We start from the raw sequence: 14,939 nt of genomic DNA, 5'->3' as shown, positions 1-14,939 counted from the left end.
AACCCTCCCACCAAAACTTGTTTGTTTGTTTTTTTGGTCCCTAACCTGTCCTCCTTTGGGTTGGGGTAGTAGTAGTCTGGTAAAGTTTAGGAGACTAGGTGATCCTGCCTCTACCTGGCTGCAGTTTTTAAAAGGCTACCTTGAGATGAAGGCAATCCTTGTTATATCCTCCTAGTTAAACTTCTCCTAACTAGATCCTGGGACAAACTGGATTTCCTTGCAAACTAGAAATCAGGTATCCCCTATAACTAGAAAGAAGCTGTGGTTTACCCTATGGAAATCTAAGGATGCACCGGCTTTCAGTGGCTGAAAGCAAGATGCACTGCAACCCTAGTCTCTTTAAAAGGGAGCCTGATGTGGCCTAGTTGTCACGCTGCCTTTTATGAGAAATGTAAAATCTTTTTAAATCACCCCTATCTGGCCTACTTGAATTTTGAAAGAAGATAAAGCCCTAAACTGAATTAATTTTTTTTTTAAATTTAAAAAAACACAATCCCTAAAAACACCCTTATTAGTGGGGCAGCCTATTTAGTGGCTCTAGGCAAACCGAAAGCACCCTCAGACTCCAAAAATAGCTCTATAAAAACATGAAAGTGACCCACCCCACACAGCCCACGCACCAACCCCCTCACACCAACCAGAGGTAATTTAAAAAAATCAAAATGTGACAGAAAGAAACTTAACTTTTAACTCCCCCACCCAAAAAACAAACCAACCCAGAACCAGGAAAAGGAACAACAGGACAGGATGTAAAACCAACAGCAACAGATCCAAACAAATCCAGCTGAGAAAAGCCAACAAACTCAACTGTTAAAAAATTCAACTTTTACCAATAAAAAACCTCAGGCCAAATCAGTCAACACCCCCCCCCCCCAAAAAAAAAAAACAACAACAACAACTAGCACCAGGAAAAGGGACAACAGGATAGGAAGCAAAACCAACAACAACAGATCCAAACAAATGCAACTGAGAAAAGGCCAACAAACTCTACTGTTAAAAACCTGAACTTTTTAACAATAAAAATTAGGCCAAACAGCCCCCCCCCAAAAAAAGAACCAGAACCAGAAGAGAAAAGGAACAACAGCAGCACAATACAGCAGCAACAAATCAAATACAGAATCCTTTTAAAACAGTAAAAAACTTTACTTTTTACAATACAGGAACTTAACCAACCCCTCCCTGCAAAAAACCTTCACCCTAACCCCAAGCCACCCAAATCAAGAAAAGTAAAAGGACAGTGCACTTTTAAAAGTCCTCTCACTAAAATAAGATATAGGCAAATTGGCAACCCCCCACCCCAGGCACTCACCCCCAGCAGAACCCCCTAACCCCAAATAAGCTACCCACCCACCCACATCTGGATAAGTAAAGGGACTCTGAATCTTAAAAAGTCCTTTTACTTTTATCCTAACTAAAATAAAAACAAGAACCCCAAGATTGTCTTACCTTAGATGTCTTCTCCAGGCAGGTCAGGCAAGACTGAGAGAGAGCAGCAGCAGCTGAGGTCAAGGGCCAGTGCAGCACAATCTCTCTCTCACACCAACACAGCAGCAATGGAATTGAGTCCAGCCAGGCAGACTCCTTAAAAAGGTTCTCTGGCCCTACACAGAGCAGTTTCAAAAAATACCACTGCTCGGTGATTGGCCAGAGAACAGTGTTTACTTGGATACCCCAGTAAACAAAAGAACAACAATGCTGCTGATGGCTGGGGGATTAGCCCAGTCATCAGCTACACAACAGCCCTGCAAAGCATGCATTTGCAATGCATTTTGCAAATGCATGCTTGGGATTGGCTGCTGGGGCTCCTCTCCCCCTCCCCCTCCCTCCCTGATCCCAGGGAGGCTATGGGAGTGGTGGGAAAAGGCTTTCAAAGGCGAGAAACGAGGCAAGCAGCTTCCCTGAGGCTGCAGAAGCTCCTTTCCCGCCTTTTCCATGGAGTTCCGTATACTTCTGACTATTGATTCGGAAGTATCAATTTTAACAGAAAGGAAGAAGGCATTTTCATCCACCAATCTTGGTACCCAGCTCTGCAAAACACCCTACAGACTATAAATTGCAGAAAGTCTCAGAACAACCAGCAAATTCCACAGAACAATCAGCACAGTCAACAACCATCTTCCTTATCTTCAACCCCCTTCCAACCCTCCCAGCAATTAACACAGAACAATGGTCACATTCAACAGCCAGTTTCCTTATCACTACCCTTCCAGGAAGCCCCACCAAACAATTGGCACATTCAAAAACCAATTGCCCTTTCATCACACCCCCTCCAGCCTAGAAATAGCAGCTCTCCAGCAGCCCTGGCCCCACTCAATGCACAGCAGCCAAGAAGGTCTGAGCGCCTGCTCCGGCTGCAACGCCAGTGAGGATGTTCTCCGCAGCTGAGAACGAAACGTCTGGAAGGAAAACTTTCTCCAGTAGAACACGGCACTTGATCCCGAAAGACTCTACAAACCCTAATAATGTGACAGTGGTTTGACTGCCTGCCAAAATACAACAGCCACAATAGTGGACTATTAGTAATTCATCTTACAGCAATGGACTGAATACTAGCAGTGGATTTTTTTGATGATAGTTCAATCTTGTAAGAGAGCACTGGTGTGATAATAACAGTTGGATTGCCTTACTTTCAAATATATTTGTGCTAAAAATCACTATTGAGTCTTTGCAATGATATATGTATGACAATGGCCAATATATGAAACAATGAATTCACAGTTAAATTATTTCTTTTATATTCTTTATTGTACATATAAGTTACAGGTTATAGCATTAATTGTAACATTTTCTCCAGCTGATCTTGGTCATCTGGAGATCAGTTGTAATAGTGTGAGAACACCAGGTGCTACCTGGAGGATGGCAGCTCTACTAACTAACTAGAATGTGTCTGTGTGGTTTGCTATATACCAGTTTACTTGTGTTTACTACATAGATAGGATGGAACTGGACATTTCTAACAATCTCAAATAGGTACTAGGGTAGCTGTTAGGCTTCCCAACCCTCCCGCTCTGGCGGGAGTCTCCTGGGTTTGCAGCCTCATCTCCCGGTCTTCAAGAAGTGGGAAGCGTGGGGTGGGGGGTGGAGGGGGGGGAGAACATACCTGTAGGCTTCATTATAGAGCTCCTGAGCCGTTTGTAAAATGTCTGCTCCTTTAAGGCTGGGCAGGGAGCAGGAAGGGCTTGGGAGAACAGCCCCGCCCTTTCTTTTGCTTTCGCTTTCACAAGAGTTCTCCGGAAGAAGATCTGGTAAGTGTGTGTGTGTATGTGTGAGAGGGAGGGAGGGGGCAGGGGATTCCCTGGTTTGGAGGCCCTCCCCCCTTTTAGAAAGCGTGGGGGGGGGAGGGAAATGTCTACTGGGCATTCTATTATTCCCTATGGAGAACGATTCCCATAGGGAATAATAGGGAATTCATCCATTGGTATTGGGGGCTCTGGGGGGGGCTATTTTTTGAGGTAGAGGCACAAAATTTTTAGTATAACATCTAGTGCCTCTCCCCAAAATACCCCCCAAGTTTCAAAATGATTGGACCAGAGGGTCCAATTCTATGAGCCCCAAAAGATGGTGCCCCTATACTTCATTATTTCCTATGGAAGAAAGGAATTTTAAAAGGTGTGCTGTCCCTTTAAATGTGATGGCCAGAACTCCCTTGGAGTTCAATTATGCTTGTCACACCCTTGTTCTTGGCTCCACCCCCAATGTCTCCTGGCTCCGCCCCCAAAGTCCCCAGATTTTTCTTTAATTGGACTTGGCAACCCTAGTAGCTGTATTTGATTTTATTTGCAATACATGGTTAATTGTATGTTAAAAGCATATTGTCATTCTCAAGACTGAGTAACTGAACAGATTTCTGTTGCAATTTTTTGTCATCCCATTCTTAAACTTTATTTATAGTAAACTTCAAGGTGATTTCCTGCAAAGCTTGTAGTTCTTTTTTTTTGGGGGGGGGGAGTAAGGTCTTACACAAAGTCCTGTCTTGGTGTAACCATTATGGTAGGTTCAAGTTTAGAATCAGAATCAGAGCGTTGGAGGAGACCCCCAGAGTCATCTACTCCAACCCCCTGCACAAATAGGAAATTCACAAATACCTCCCCTCAGGGCCATTTTTTGTAGAAAAAACTCAGCAGGAACTCATTTCCATATTAGGCCACACACCCTGACATCACCATTGTTTAGCATATGGCTTTTTTGTAGAAAAAGCCCAGCAAGAACTCATTTGCATATCAGGCCACACCCCCTGATGCTAAGGCAGCTGGGACTCTCCAAAACCAGCCCCTCCTCCCCTCCACAGGATCTGCATTCCAGCCTCTGTTTTAAAACCTCCAAGAAAGAAGTTTTTTCTGTTGTTCTCTTGTCTTTTTTCAGATCTGATCAGTGGTGATTTAAAAAAATAAAATAACACTTCACACAATATTAGTGTGAGGCTGTCCAGTGTGTCAAAATACTATTGAAGTTTCTCAGGGCTGTTAAATTTTGCTTCATCACTTCTGCTCCTATAGTTTAATTAAATATTGTCTGTTCTTTTGTAGCTGGCTGTAACATTCCTACATTATTATCAGCAGGGCTTTTTTGTAGGAAAAGCCCAGCAGGAACTTATTTGCATATTAGGACACACACCCTGACATCACCATTGTTTCCCACAGGGCTTTTTCTAAAAAAAACCCCAGCGAGAACTTATTTGCATATTAGGCCACACCCCCTGATGCCAAGTCAGCTGGAACTGCGTTCCTGCTAAAAAAAATGCCCTGATTATCAGGTATTGTTGAGGGGGAGGTCTGCCTTCAATTTAATCAACGTTATTAAAGCAGAACACAGGAATGGATGCTCATGTGGCTTTCATAGTACATGCTGCTATCTACTGGAATGTGGCTTTGGTGAGTTTTAGGATTCTCCCTGTAAGTCAGGATTAAACCTTGTTCAGCTTCCCTTCTTCCTCAGAAGTTAGCAAACAAAACAAACATCATGGCAACTAGGACAACAGTATTGTGTGGATCCCAGGAGCTTTTTAAAAAAATCCCCAAATGGCAAAAGAGAAAGAGAAGCCCTGAGGAATTTACCTGCCTCAACAGCCCCCCCCCCCCCAAAGTTGAAGGACCGGGTAAGATTGATACAGAACAGACGTTTTCTTGATGGGCTAATAGCTGAGCTCCTGGTCCAGTCCAATTCCTCCTTGATCATACAGCCCCCCCTTATCTATAAGCCATCTAATTTGGCTGCCCCAACCGGCTTTGGCCATCCTGGCTCCAGGAGGAAGGCAAGTATTGAGAGTGGGCACAAGCTCTCACCTTTCCCGCCTGATGCCCTTGTCTTGGTCTCTCTTTACATAGGTCCAGCTTTCCTTCCCTTTTTAAGTATTCTTCTTGTCCACTCTGTCTGCTGGGGTTCATCTTCCATCCTCTGCCTCTCAACCCCAGCTTTCCACCTTTCCCTGCTGCTTCCCACAAATACCCACTGATTATATCTCTTCCAAGGTTTGGCTGCAATGACCACACCAGGCAACCTCCATAATGTAACCATGGGGGACATATGCTGAACACCTGCTCCTTATTTCAGGGAATGCTTTTTTGTTTAGTATTAATAAAAATACTCCTGGAACCAATGAGATGTTCTGTAACAAACATAAATGCATTATGAGGATGCAACATTCTATTTATTTAGTTCCATTTATATCCTGCCTTCCCGGGCTCAGGGCGGCTTACATGCTCATGAGTATGCCATCTAATTGGATATAATCTAATTAGATATAATAGGACATAAAAACCACAAAACAATTTAAAAACATAGGAAATTAACATTTCAATGCTATGATCTTACATTCAGATTTATGTTCTCTATAGGCGAGTCTTAGATGGTCCTTTCCGCTGCTGCTATAGAGCAGCTTGCAAGAGGTGGTCCAGATGTTTCCTAAGAACTGTAGTGGCCAGCAGTCTAGTTTGCAAATGCCTTGTGGAAGAGTGCCATCTAACAGGCCCTGCAGAACTGTATGAGCTCTCGCAGGGCCCTAACTTCTTCCAACAACTCATTCTACCAGCATGGGGCCACTACAGAGAAGGCCCTGCCTCTAGTTGTCATGAGCCTGACCTCCTTAGGGCCAGGAATTGAGAGGAGATTTTGCGACCCAGACCAAAGTGCTCTCCAGGGAGCATGTGGGGAAAGGCGGTCCCTAAGGTATGCAGGTCCCTGGCCATATAGGGCCTTAAAGGTAAGAACCAGCACCTTAAAACGAACCCAGTGTGCAATAGGCAACCAATGCAGTGCCTTCAGCCCAGGCTGAATATGCTCCTGTAAGAGAAGGCCTAATAGCAACCTGGCTGCCGCATTCTGCACTTGTTGAAGCTTCCAGTTTTGGGACAAGGGCAGCCCCATGTAGAGGGCACTGCAGTAATCCAATCTTGAGGTGACCGTGGCGTGGATCACTGTCACTAAGTTGTTGCATTCGAGGCAGGGGACCAACTGCCTTATCAGCTGAAGATGATAAAAGGCTGATCTGGCAGTGGCTGCCACCTGGAATCCAGAAGCACCCCTAGGCTTTTAACCTTGGGCACTGGTGTAAGTTGCGCCCCATCAAAGGTCGGTAATAAGACCTCAGTTCCTAGACCACCACGACTTAGGTACAGGACCTCCGTCAGATTCAATTTCAGTTGACTCAGCCTGAGCCACCCTGCCACAGCTTGAAGCGCCATGGTCAGGTCTTCTGGGGAGGAGTTGAACTGGCTGCCCATCAACAGATAGAGCTGGGTGTCATCTGCATACTGATGACATCCCAGCCCAAACCTCTGGGCAATCTGGGCAAGGGGGTGCATGTAGATGTTCAATAACATTGGGGAGAGGACTGCCCCTTGTGGCACACCACACACAAGTAGGTGCTGTTGAGACAGTTCCTCCCCTATTGCCACCCTTTGTCCGTGACCCTGAAGGAAAGAGGAGAGCCACTGTAAGGCCAACCCTTGTATCCCAGCATTGGTGAGGTGGTGGGTGAGCAACTGATGGTCAACCGTGCCAAACACGGCCAATAGATCTAGACGCATTAGTACCACCGAGCCACCTCTATCCAGATGCCTCTGGAGGTCATCTGTGAGAGCAACCAGAACCGTCTCTGTCCCATGACCTGAGCGGAAACCAGATTGGAAAGGGTTTAGCACGGAAGTGTCATCCAGAAAGCTCTGTAACTGCACTGCAACCACCCTCTCAATAATCTTCTTGCCCAAGAAACCAGTAATGTTCTGATGCATAAAAATGGTATTTGTCTACTGTCCCAAAATATGTACCTGATTTTTTTGAGATCTTCAGTTGGCACCCAGAATTCCTTTTGGGGCCACACTGCCCTTATGTCAAAGTTCCTGATCACTAAGCTTTGCCTGCTCACCAAAAATAATGACATGTCTTGCTCTTGTGTCTTTAATATGAACTAGATAGACCAAAACCTGTCAAAAGCATGGAGATGTTACCATCTGCTAGTATCTGCACATCACTGCTGTTAAAGGTAAAGACCGCAGATTTATACCCCACCCTTCACTCTGAATCAGAGCCTCAGAGCACTTTACAATCTCCTTTATCTCCATCCCCCACAACAGACACCCTGTGAGGTGGGTGGGGCTGAGAGAGCTCTCCCAGAAGCTGCCCTTTCAAGGACAACTCCTACGAGAGCTATAGCTAACCCAAGGCCATTCCAGCAGCTGCAAGTGGAGGAGTGGGGAATCAAACCCAGTTCTCCGAGTCTACGCACTTAACCACTACACCAAACTGGCTCCCACAAGCTACACAAGTTGGTTGAAAAGTTCCAGAGGGTGGGCTACAATTGCAGGAAAATAAAACTGGAGTCCAGTGGTACCTTAAAGACTAACAACATGAGCTTTTATGAGTCACAACTGAATTTTTCATACAGCATTAGGAAAACTCATATTGGAATAAATGTTGCTGGCTGAAACCCTAGGAACAATCTAGGGCCTCCCAAAGAAGGTGCTTTTCCTTGCTGAGTTTTGTTTGTGAAAGATCTAAGTGCCATCTGTTCCCAGGATGTCATCTGCCTTCCAGGTCATGACTCCTCCCCACAAATGGAGTTGATCCTGGAGTTGATTAATCACAAGTCCAGCTGCAGATCCGTCCTCGTGGAAATATGAATTTTGCCACTGTTCAAAATGGACCTCTCAAAGGAGTGTACACTGGCAAAATTGGCAGAGAGGCACACAATCCTCTAAATCACCACTAGAGGGCAGTGCATTCACATCATCGACACTGTCCATTGTATGGGGAAAACTTGAGTGGTTTTATTTCTTGCTTACTGTGCTTTGGGACAGTGATACCAACAACCCTTGGAAGAGTATTATGAAAAGGGAGCTTTGGGAATATTTTTAGGAACAATGGTTTCTCCAGCACAGAGGAATGTTCAGATTAGCCATCTAGAGTTTATGCATATTTATTTACAGATTGTATATATCACTTTTTAACATAAATGTTCAGGACACTTAATGAAAGGGGGGGGAGATAAATTAAGCAAATAATATTATAAAACAATTTAACAGAAGCAAAAGCAACAGTGAGCCCAGAATTCCACTTAATCTCCCTAAAAATGATTTAATTTGTCCAGAAACAAACAAACAAGCTTCTTAAGAGATGTTAATACCATGACCTGCATTTTTTATTTTCCTTCCCACTCTGACTTTGTTTTGTTTTTAACATCTAGTCTGCTGAAGAGTTCTGGAGAATGTGAAAGATTGTACAATGTTTAATGTCATTTTGGTTCATTTGTACATAAATTGTTTTAGGTTTTGGATTTAGCTTTGGCTTGATGTGACTCTCTGCATCTTCTCACAAGACAGTGTATTCCAAACTTTGGAGGCATGGTCAAAAAAGCACTGCTTCTCCTGGAAGTTGATGCATAACTCCAAAAAAGATGGTATTTAGAGCAGAACCTTATTGATAAATCTTAAGGTTTATCTGCAAGGAGGCTTTCTCATAGATAGTTTTAAAACCAGCACTTTGGATTGTTGTTGTCCAGTCACACAGTCAAGTCTGACTCTTTGCAACCCCATGGACCAAGTCACGCCAGGCCTCCTGTCTTCCACCATCCTCTGAAGTCTGCTCAAATTCATCAGTAATGCTGTCCAGCCATCTGATCTTTTGCCATCCCCTTCTTCTTTTGCCTTCTGTCTTTCCCAGCATCAGGGTCTTCTCTTTGGATTAGTAGCTAGCATATGTACTTAAGAACTGATGTATTATTTTCTTGCCAGTTCCTATCTGAAACGACAGTGTTTCCCAATCTGTGGGCTGGGACCTAAAAGTGGGTCATGATGAAGCCTCTGAAAATGGGTCACAGCCAAGCCCTCCCTTGGGTTAGCCATAGCTCTCGTAGGAGTTGTCCTTGAAAGGGCAGCTGCTGTGAGAACACTCTCAGCCACACCCACCTCACAGGGTGTCTCTTGTGGGGGGAGAAGATATAGAAGATTGTAAGCTGCTCTGAGTCTCTGATTCAGAGAGAAGGACGGGGTATAAATCTGCAGTCTTCTTCTTTAATGTGTTACAATAATACAGCTTCTGATGCATAGACAAAGTCTATATGTTTGTGTGTGTATACAATAATGTATAGATAGTAATGCACCGGAAAATAAATTTAACATTCACAACTCATGTGTGTTAATACATATATTGTGCAAGAATCAAAATACAATTCAGTAAACAATATCAATTCTTCTGGAATGCCGTGTATGTTCCTTTAATGCAACTCAAAATTCAATAGATACAAAGTGTCCATGCCATGCAATTCATAATATAGTCAGTTTTGCTGATATAGCCTCAATGATGTTTCAGTCTTTCCTCCAAACCCCCAATGTGGTAAATAGTTGCAAAGGAATTCAAAAATCCAAAGAGAGAATGTGGGACCATTTTCCTAGGACTTCTCATGGTTTCGATCCTTCTTCAGCCTTTTAAGAACATAAGAGAAGCCATGTTGGATCAGGCCAATGGCCCATCCAGTCCAACACTCTGTGTCACACAGTGGCCCCAAAACCCCAAGTGCCAAGAGGTCTACCAGTGGGGCTAGAAGCCCTTCCACTGTGCCCCCCCAGCACAAGAATACAGAACATCACTGCCCCAGACAGAGAGTTCGAACAATAAGCTGTGTCTAATAGCCACTGATGGACCTCTGCTCTATATGCTTATCCATTCCCCTCTTGAAGCTGTCTATGCTTGTAGCCGCCACCACCTCCTGTGGCAGTGAATTCCACATGTTAATCACGCTTTGGGTGATTTTCTCTCACAAGTGCTTCTTCCCAGAGCCCTGTAGAAAGTTCTATGTACAGATCAATACAATTGACTTTCTAGAGCCAGAAATAGAAAGAGGAAGTCAATTGTGTTGTTCTGTACATACCAATATGACTGCCTGTTAATATCTGCACATAAGCCCTGACCGAGGCAGCCCAGGCAAGCCTAATCTAATCTCTGCAGCTGTACCTTTAAGGGTGACTTGATGTACAGATATTAGTAGGCAATTCTTCTTGTCCCTATGCTATGAAAAGCCTCAGTCACTGATTTGTGCTGCTAAAGGGTTTTTCTGATCAGCTGGCAATCATCATTTACATGAGCTGAAGTTATCGATCAGATCAGCCGATTGTATGTAACTTAAAATAAATTATATCTTTTAAATTAAGACTGAAACAATGATATATTATGAACAATTCAAAACAAATATAGTTGCAATTTTCTTGTCTACAGTTGCAAAACAGTTCTGTGTGGTGTTAATCTGTAACAGACATTACTCAGTGAAAGTTATTCAGTAGCAAATCAGTTAATTGGGCTTCAGTCCTAAAGCCACTGACCTGTAATTAAATACTATTTACTGTAATGCGATTTAGTACTGATACTCAAGATTACTTAAGCCAAATGGAAGGAGCCCAAAAGCAAAGGAGAGCAAGGCTGCAGGGCCTCTAAGAGATGTATAAAAAGAAAACAGTCTTGTGGCATATTAAAGACTAACGAATTTATAGGGGGCACCTTTTGCAAAGTTACATCCTTCTAAATCAATTGAAGTCAATGAGCTTAGAAAGGAGCAACTTTGCTGTGGATGGCAATGTTACTGTACAAAAGAGAATTCCAGCAGGAGCAACTCATCCTACAGGGGCTGAGAAAAGCTGCATTTACTGAAATTTTCTCTGCAATATACTCCAGTGTATTTACAATCTGTGTGGAGAAAGCTTCGGGGGGGAGTTCAATGCCAGAGTAGGTAAAGACTCGGAAGCCTGGAAAGGAGTACTTGGCAAACACGGCATTGGCAACTGCAATGATAACGGGCGCCTCCTCCTAGAATTCTGCATGGAGCACCAGCTCACCATCACCAACACTATCTTTCAGCAGAAGAACAGCCTGAAGACAACCTGGATGCACCCACGGTCCAAGCACTGGCACCTTATCGACTACATTCTGGTGCGCCAGAGAGACCTTCGAGATGTCTTACACACCCGAGTAATGCCCAGTGCGGAATGTCATACGGATCATCGTCTTGTACGCTGCAATCTCCGTCTTCACTTTAAACCCACACCCAGGAGAGGAGGTATCCCTCAGAGGAAGCTTCAGGTTGGCAGCCTTCAGTCAGCCGAAGTTAAAGCTGCCTTCCAGGCAAAACTCCAGTCAAGAATTGAGGACCCCAGTTGCCCCACAGACCCTTCTCCAGAAGCACTCTGGGAACACCTAAAAACTACCATCCTGTTGATCTCTGAAGAAGTCCTCGGGTTCTCCACAAGGAAAAACAAGGACTGGTTTGACGAGAACAATCAAGAGATCCAAGAATTACTAGCGAAAAAGAGATCTGCCTACCAAGCACATCTTGCTCAGCCCTCCTGTCCCGGGAAAAAAGCAATCTTTCGCGCTGCATGTAGCATCCTCCAGCGCAAGCTTCGAGACATTCAGAACGAGTGGTGGACCAAGCTTGCAGAGAGAACCCAGCTGTCTGCAGACACTGGTGATTTAAGAGGGTTCTACGAAGCCCTGAAGGCAGTATATGGCCCATCATATCAGGCTCAGAGTCCCTTGCGTAGTGCAGACGGCCAAGTGCTCCTCACAGACAAGGCATCCATACTGAATCGGTGGTCGGAGTATTTTCAGGCTCTCTTCAGTGCCAACCGCGTAGTTCAAGATTCAGCAATCCACCTCGCCCCACTTCAACCAGTGAAAACAGAGTTGGATGAGATCCCCACCCTAGAAGAGACTGTTAAAGCCATCAAGCAACTGAAAAGTGGCAAGGCAGCAGGAGTTGATGGAATCCCACCAGAGATCTGGAAGCATGGGGGCACAGTACTACATAGCACACTTCACAAAGTACTTGTCACCTGCTGGGAACAAGGCAAACTACCACAGGACTTTCGCGATGCAATCATCATCACTCTACACAAGAACAAAGGAGAAAAGTCAGACTGCTCCAACTACCGGGGGATAACCCTGCTCTCCATCGCAGGCAAAATCCTTGCCAGAATACTCCTGAACAGACTGGTGCCCACCATTGCAGAAGAACTCCTCCCAGAGAGCCAGTGCAGCTTCAGAGCTAACAGGAGCACCACCGACATGGTATTTGTTCTCAGGCAGCTCCAAGAGAAATGCAGGGAACAGAACAAGGGTCTATATATGACTTTTGTCGACCTTACCAAAGCTTTCGATACCGTTAGCAGGAAAGGCCTGTGGCAAATCTTGGAACGTCTAGGATGTCCCCCAAGGTTCCTCAGCATGATCATCCAGCTACATGAAGACCAGCGAGGCCAAGTCAGACATTGCAACGACCTCTCGGAGCCCTTCCCAATAGGCACAAGTGTAAAGCAAGGCTGCATTCTCGCGCCAACTCTCTTTACGATCTTCTTTAGCATGATGCTTCAAAGAGCCGCAGTAGATCTAGATGATGACGATGGTGTCTACATCCGCTATCGCACTGATGGCAGCCTGTTCAACCTGAGGCGACTAAAGGCTCACTCCAAGACAATGGAAAAACTCATCCGAGAGCTACTATTTGCTGATGATGCTGCACTTGTCTCCCACTCGGTATCAGCTCTGCAGCATATGATGTCCTGCTTTGCAGAGGCTGCCAAGCTATTCGGCCTAGAAGTTAGTCTGAAGAAGACAGAAGTTCTCCACCAGCCTGCACCCCAGGAAGATTATCACCCTCCCTGCATCACTGTGGGTGAATCAGTTCTGAAGACAGTCCAGCAGTTCAGCTACCTAGGGTGCATCATCTCCTCAGATGCCAAGATCGACAAGGAGATTGACAACAGGCTGGCAAAGGCAAATCGTGCATTTGGCCGACTGCACAAAAGAGTGTGGAGCAACACGCATCTGAAAAAAGGCGCAAAGATCAATGTTTACAAAGCGGTTGTGATGACAACCCTCATCTACGGCTCCGAATCGTGGGTTTTATACCGGCATCACCTGCGACTCCTTGAGCGCTTTCATCAGCGCTGCCTTCGCACCATCCTCAACATCCACTGGAGTGACTTTGTGACCAACACTGATGTCCTCAAGAGGGCGGAGGTTACAAGCATCGAAGCACTGCTGTTGAAGACGCAGCTGCGCTGGGCAGGGCATATTTCTAGGATGGAAAACCACCGCCTTCCCAAGATTGCTCTGTATAGCGAACTTTCCACCGGCCATCGAAATAGAGGGGCACCAAAGAAGAGGTACAAGGACTCCTTGAAGAAATCCCTTGGCACCTGTCGCATCAACCATCACCAGTGGTCTGACCTAGCCTCAGATCACAAAGCATGGAGGCACACCATCCACCAGGCTGTCTCTTCCTTTGAGAACGCACGCATAGCTGGTCTTGAGGACAAAAGGAGATTGAGGAAGAATCGCACTGCTACAGCACCAACCCCAAATCAGACTTTTCCCTGCAGCCATCAGGAGGTTCACAAGTGGGGCTAGAAGCCCTTCCACTTTGCCCCACCCCAAGCACCAAGAATACAGAGCATCACTGCCCCAAACAGTTCCAACAATAAGCTGTGGCTAACAGCCACTGATGGACCTCTGCTCCATATGTTTATCCAATCCCCTCTTGAAGTTGGCTATGCTTGTAGCCGCCACCTCCTGTGGCAGTGAATTCCACAAGTTAATCACCCTCTGGGTGAAGAAGTACTTCCTTTTATCCATTCTAACCCAACTGCTCAGCAATTTCATTGAATGCCCACGAGTTCTTGTATTGTGAGAAATGGAGAAAAGTGCTTCTTTCTCTACTTTCTCCATCCCATGCATAATCTTGCAAACCTCTCATGTCACCCCACAGTCGACGTTTCTCTAAGCTAAAGAACCCCAAGCGTTTTAACCTTTCTTCATAGGGAAAGTGTTCCAAACCTTTAATCATTCTAGTTGCCCTTTTCTGCACTTTTTCCAATGCTATAATATCCTTTTTGAGGTGCGGTGACCAGAATTGTACACAGTATTCCAAATGAGACTGCACCATCAATTTATACAGGGGCATTACGATACTGGCTGATTTGTTTTCAGTTCCTTTCCTAATAATTCCCAGCATGGCGTTGGCCTTTTTTATTGCAATCTCACACTGTCTAGACGTTTTCCGTGAGTTATCTACCACGACCCCAAGATCTCTCTCTTGGTCAGTCTCTGCCAGTTCACACCCCATCAACTTGTATTTGTAGCTGGGATTTTTGGCCCCAATGTGCATTACTTTGCACTTGGCCACATTGAACCTCATCTGCCACACTGACACCCACTCACCCAGCCTCAGCAGATCCCTTTGGAGTGCCTCATAAACCTCTCTGGTTCTCACCACCCTGAACAATTTAGTGTCATCTGCAAACTTAGCCACTTCACTGCTTACTCCCAACTCCAAATCATTAATGAACAAGTTAGAGCATAAGACCCAGTACTGAGCCCTGCGGCACCCCACTGCTTACTATCTTCCACTGCGAAGATTTGATCCACAAGAGGACTTGTCCATTTACTCCTTGACT

General features: G+C 45.1%; 1 protein-coding gene across 1 annotated transcript in view; it reads left to right on the top strand.

Moving 5' to 3' along the window:
* Positions 1-14,939, top strand: part of IPP (intracisternal A particle-promoted polypeptide) — a 523,673-nt gene that overhangs the window by 158,292 nt on the left and 350,442 nt on the right. The window lies entirely within an intron of this gene.

Source organism: Heteronotia binoei, chromosome 2, assembly GCF_032191835.1.
Source record: "Heteronotia binoei isolate CCM8104 ecotype False Entrance Well chromosome 2, APGP_CSIRO_Hbin_v1, whole genome shotgun sequence".
In the NCBI taxonomy this organism is placed as follows: domain Eukaryota; kingdom Metazoa; phylum Chordata; class Lepidosauria; order Squamata; family Gekkonidae; genus Heteronotia; species Heteronotia binoei.
This window is presented reverse-complemented; position numbering and strand designations above follow the sequence as displayed.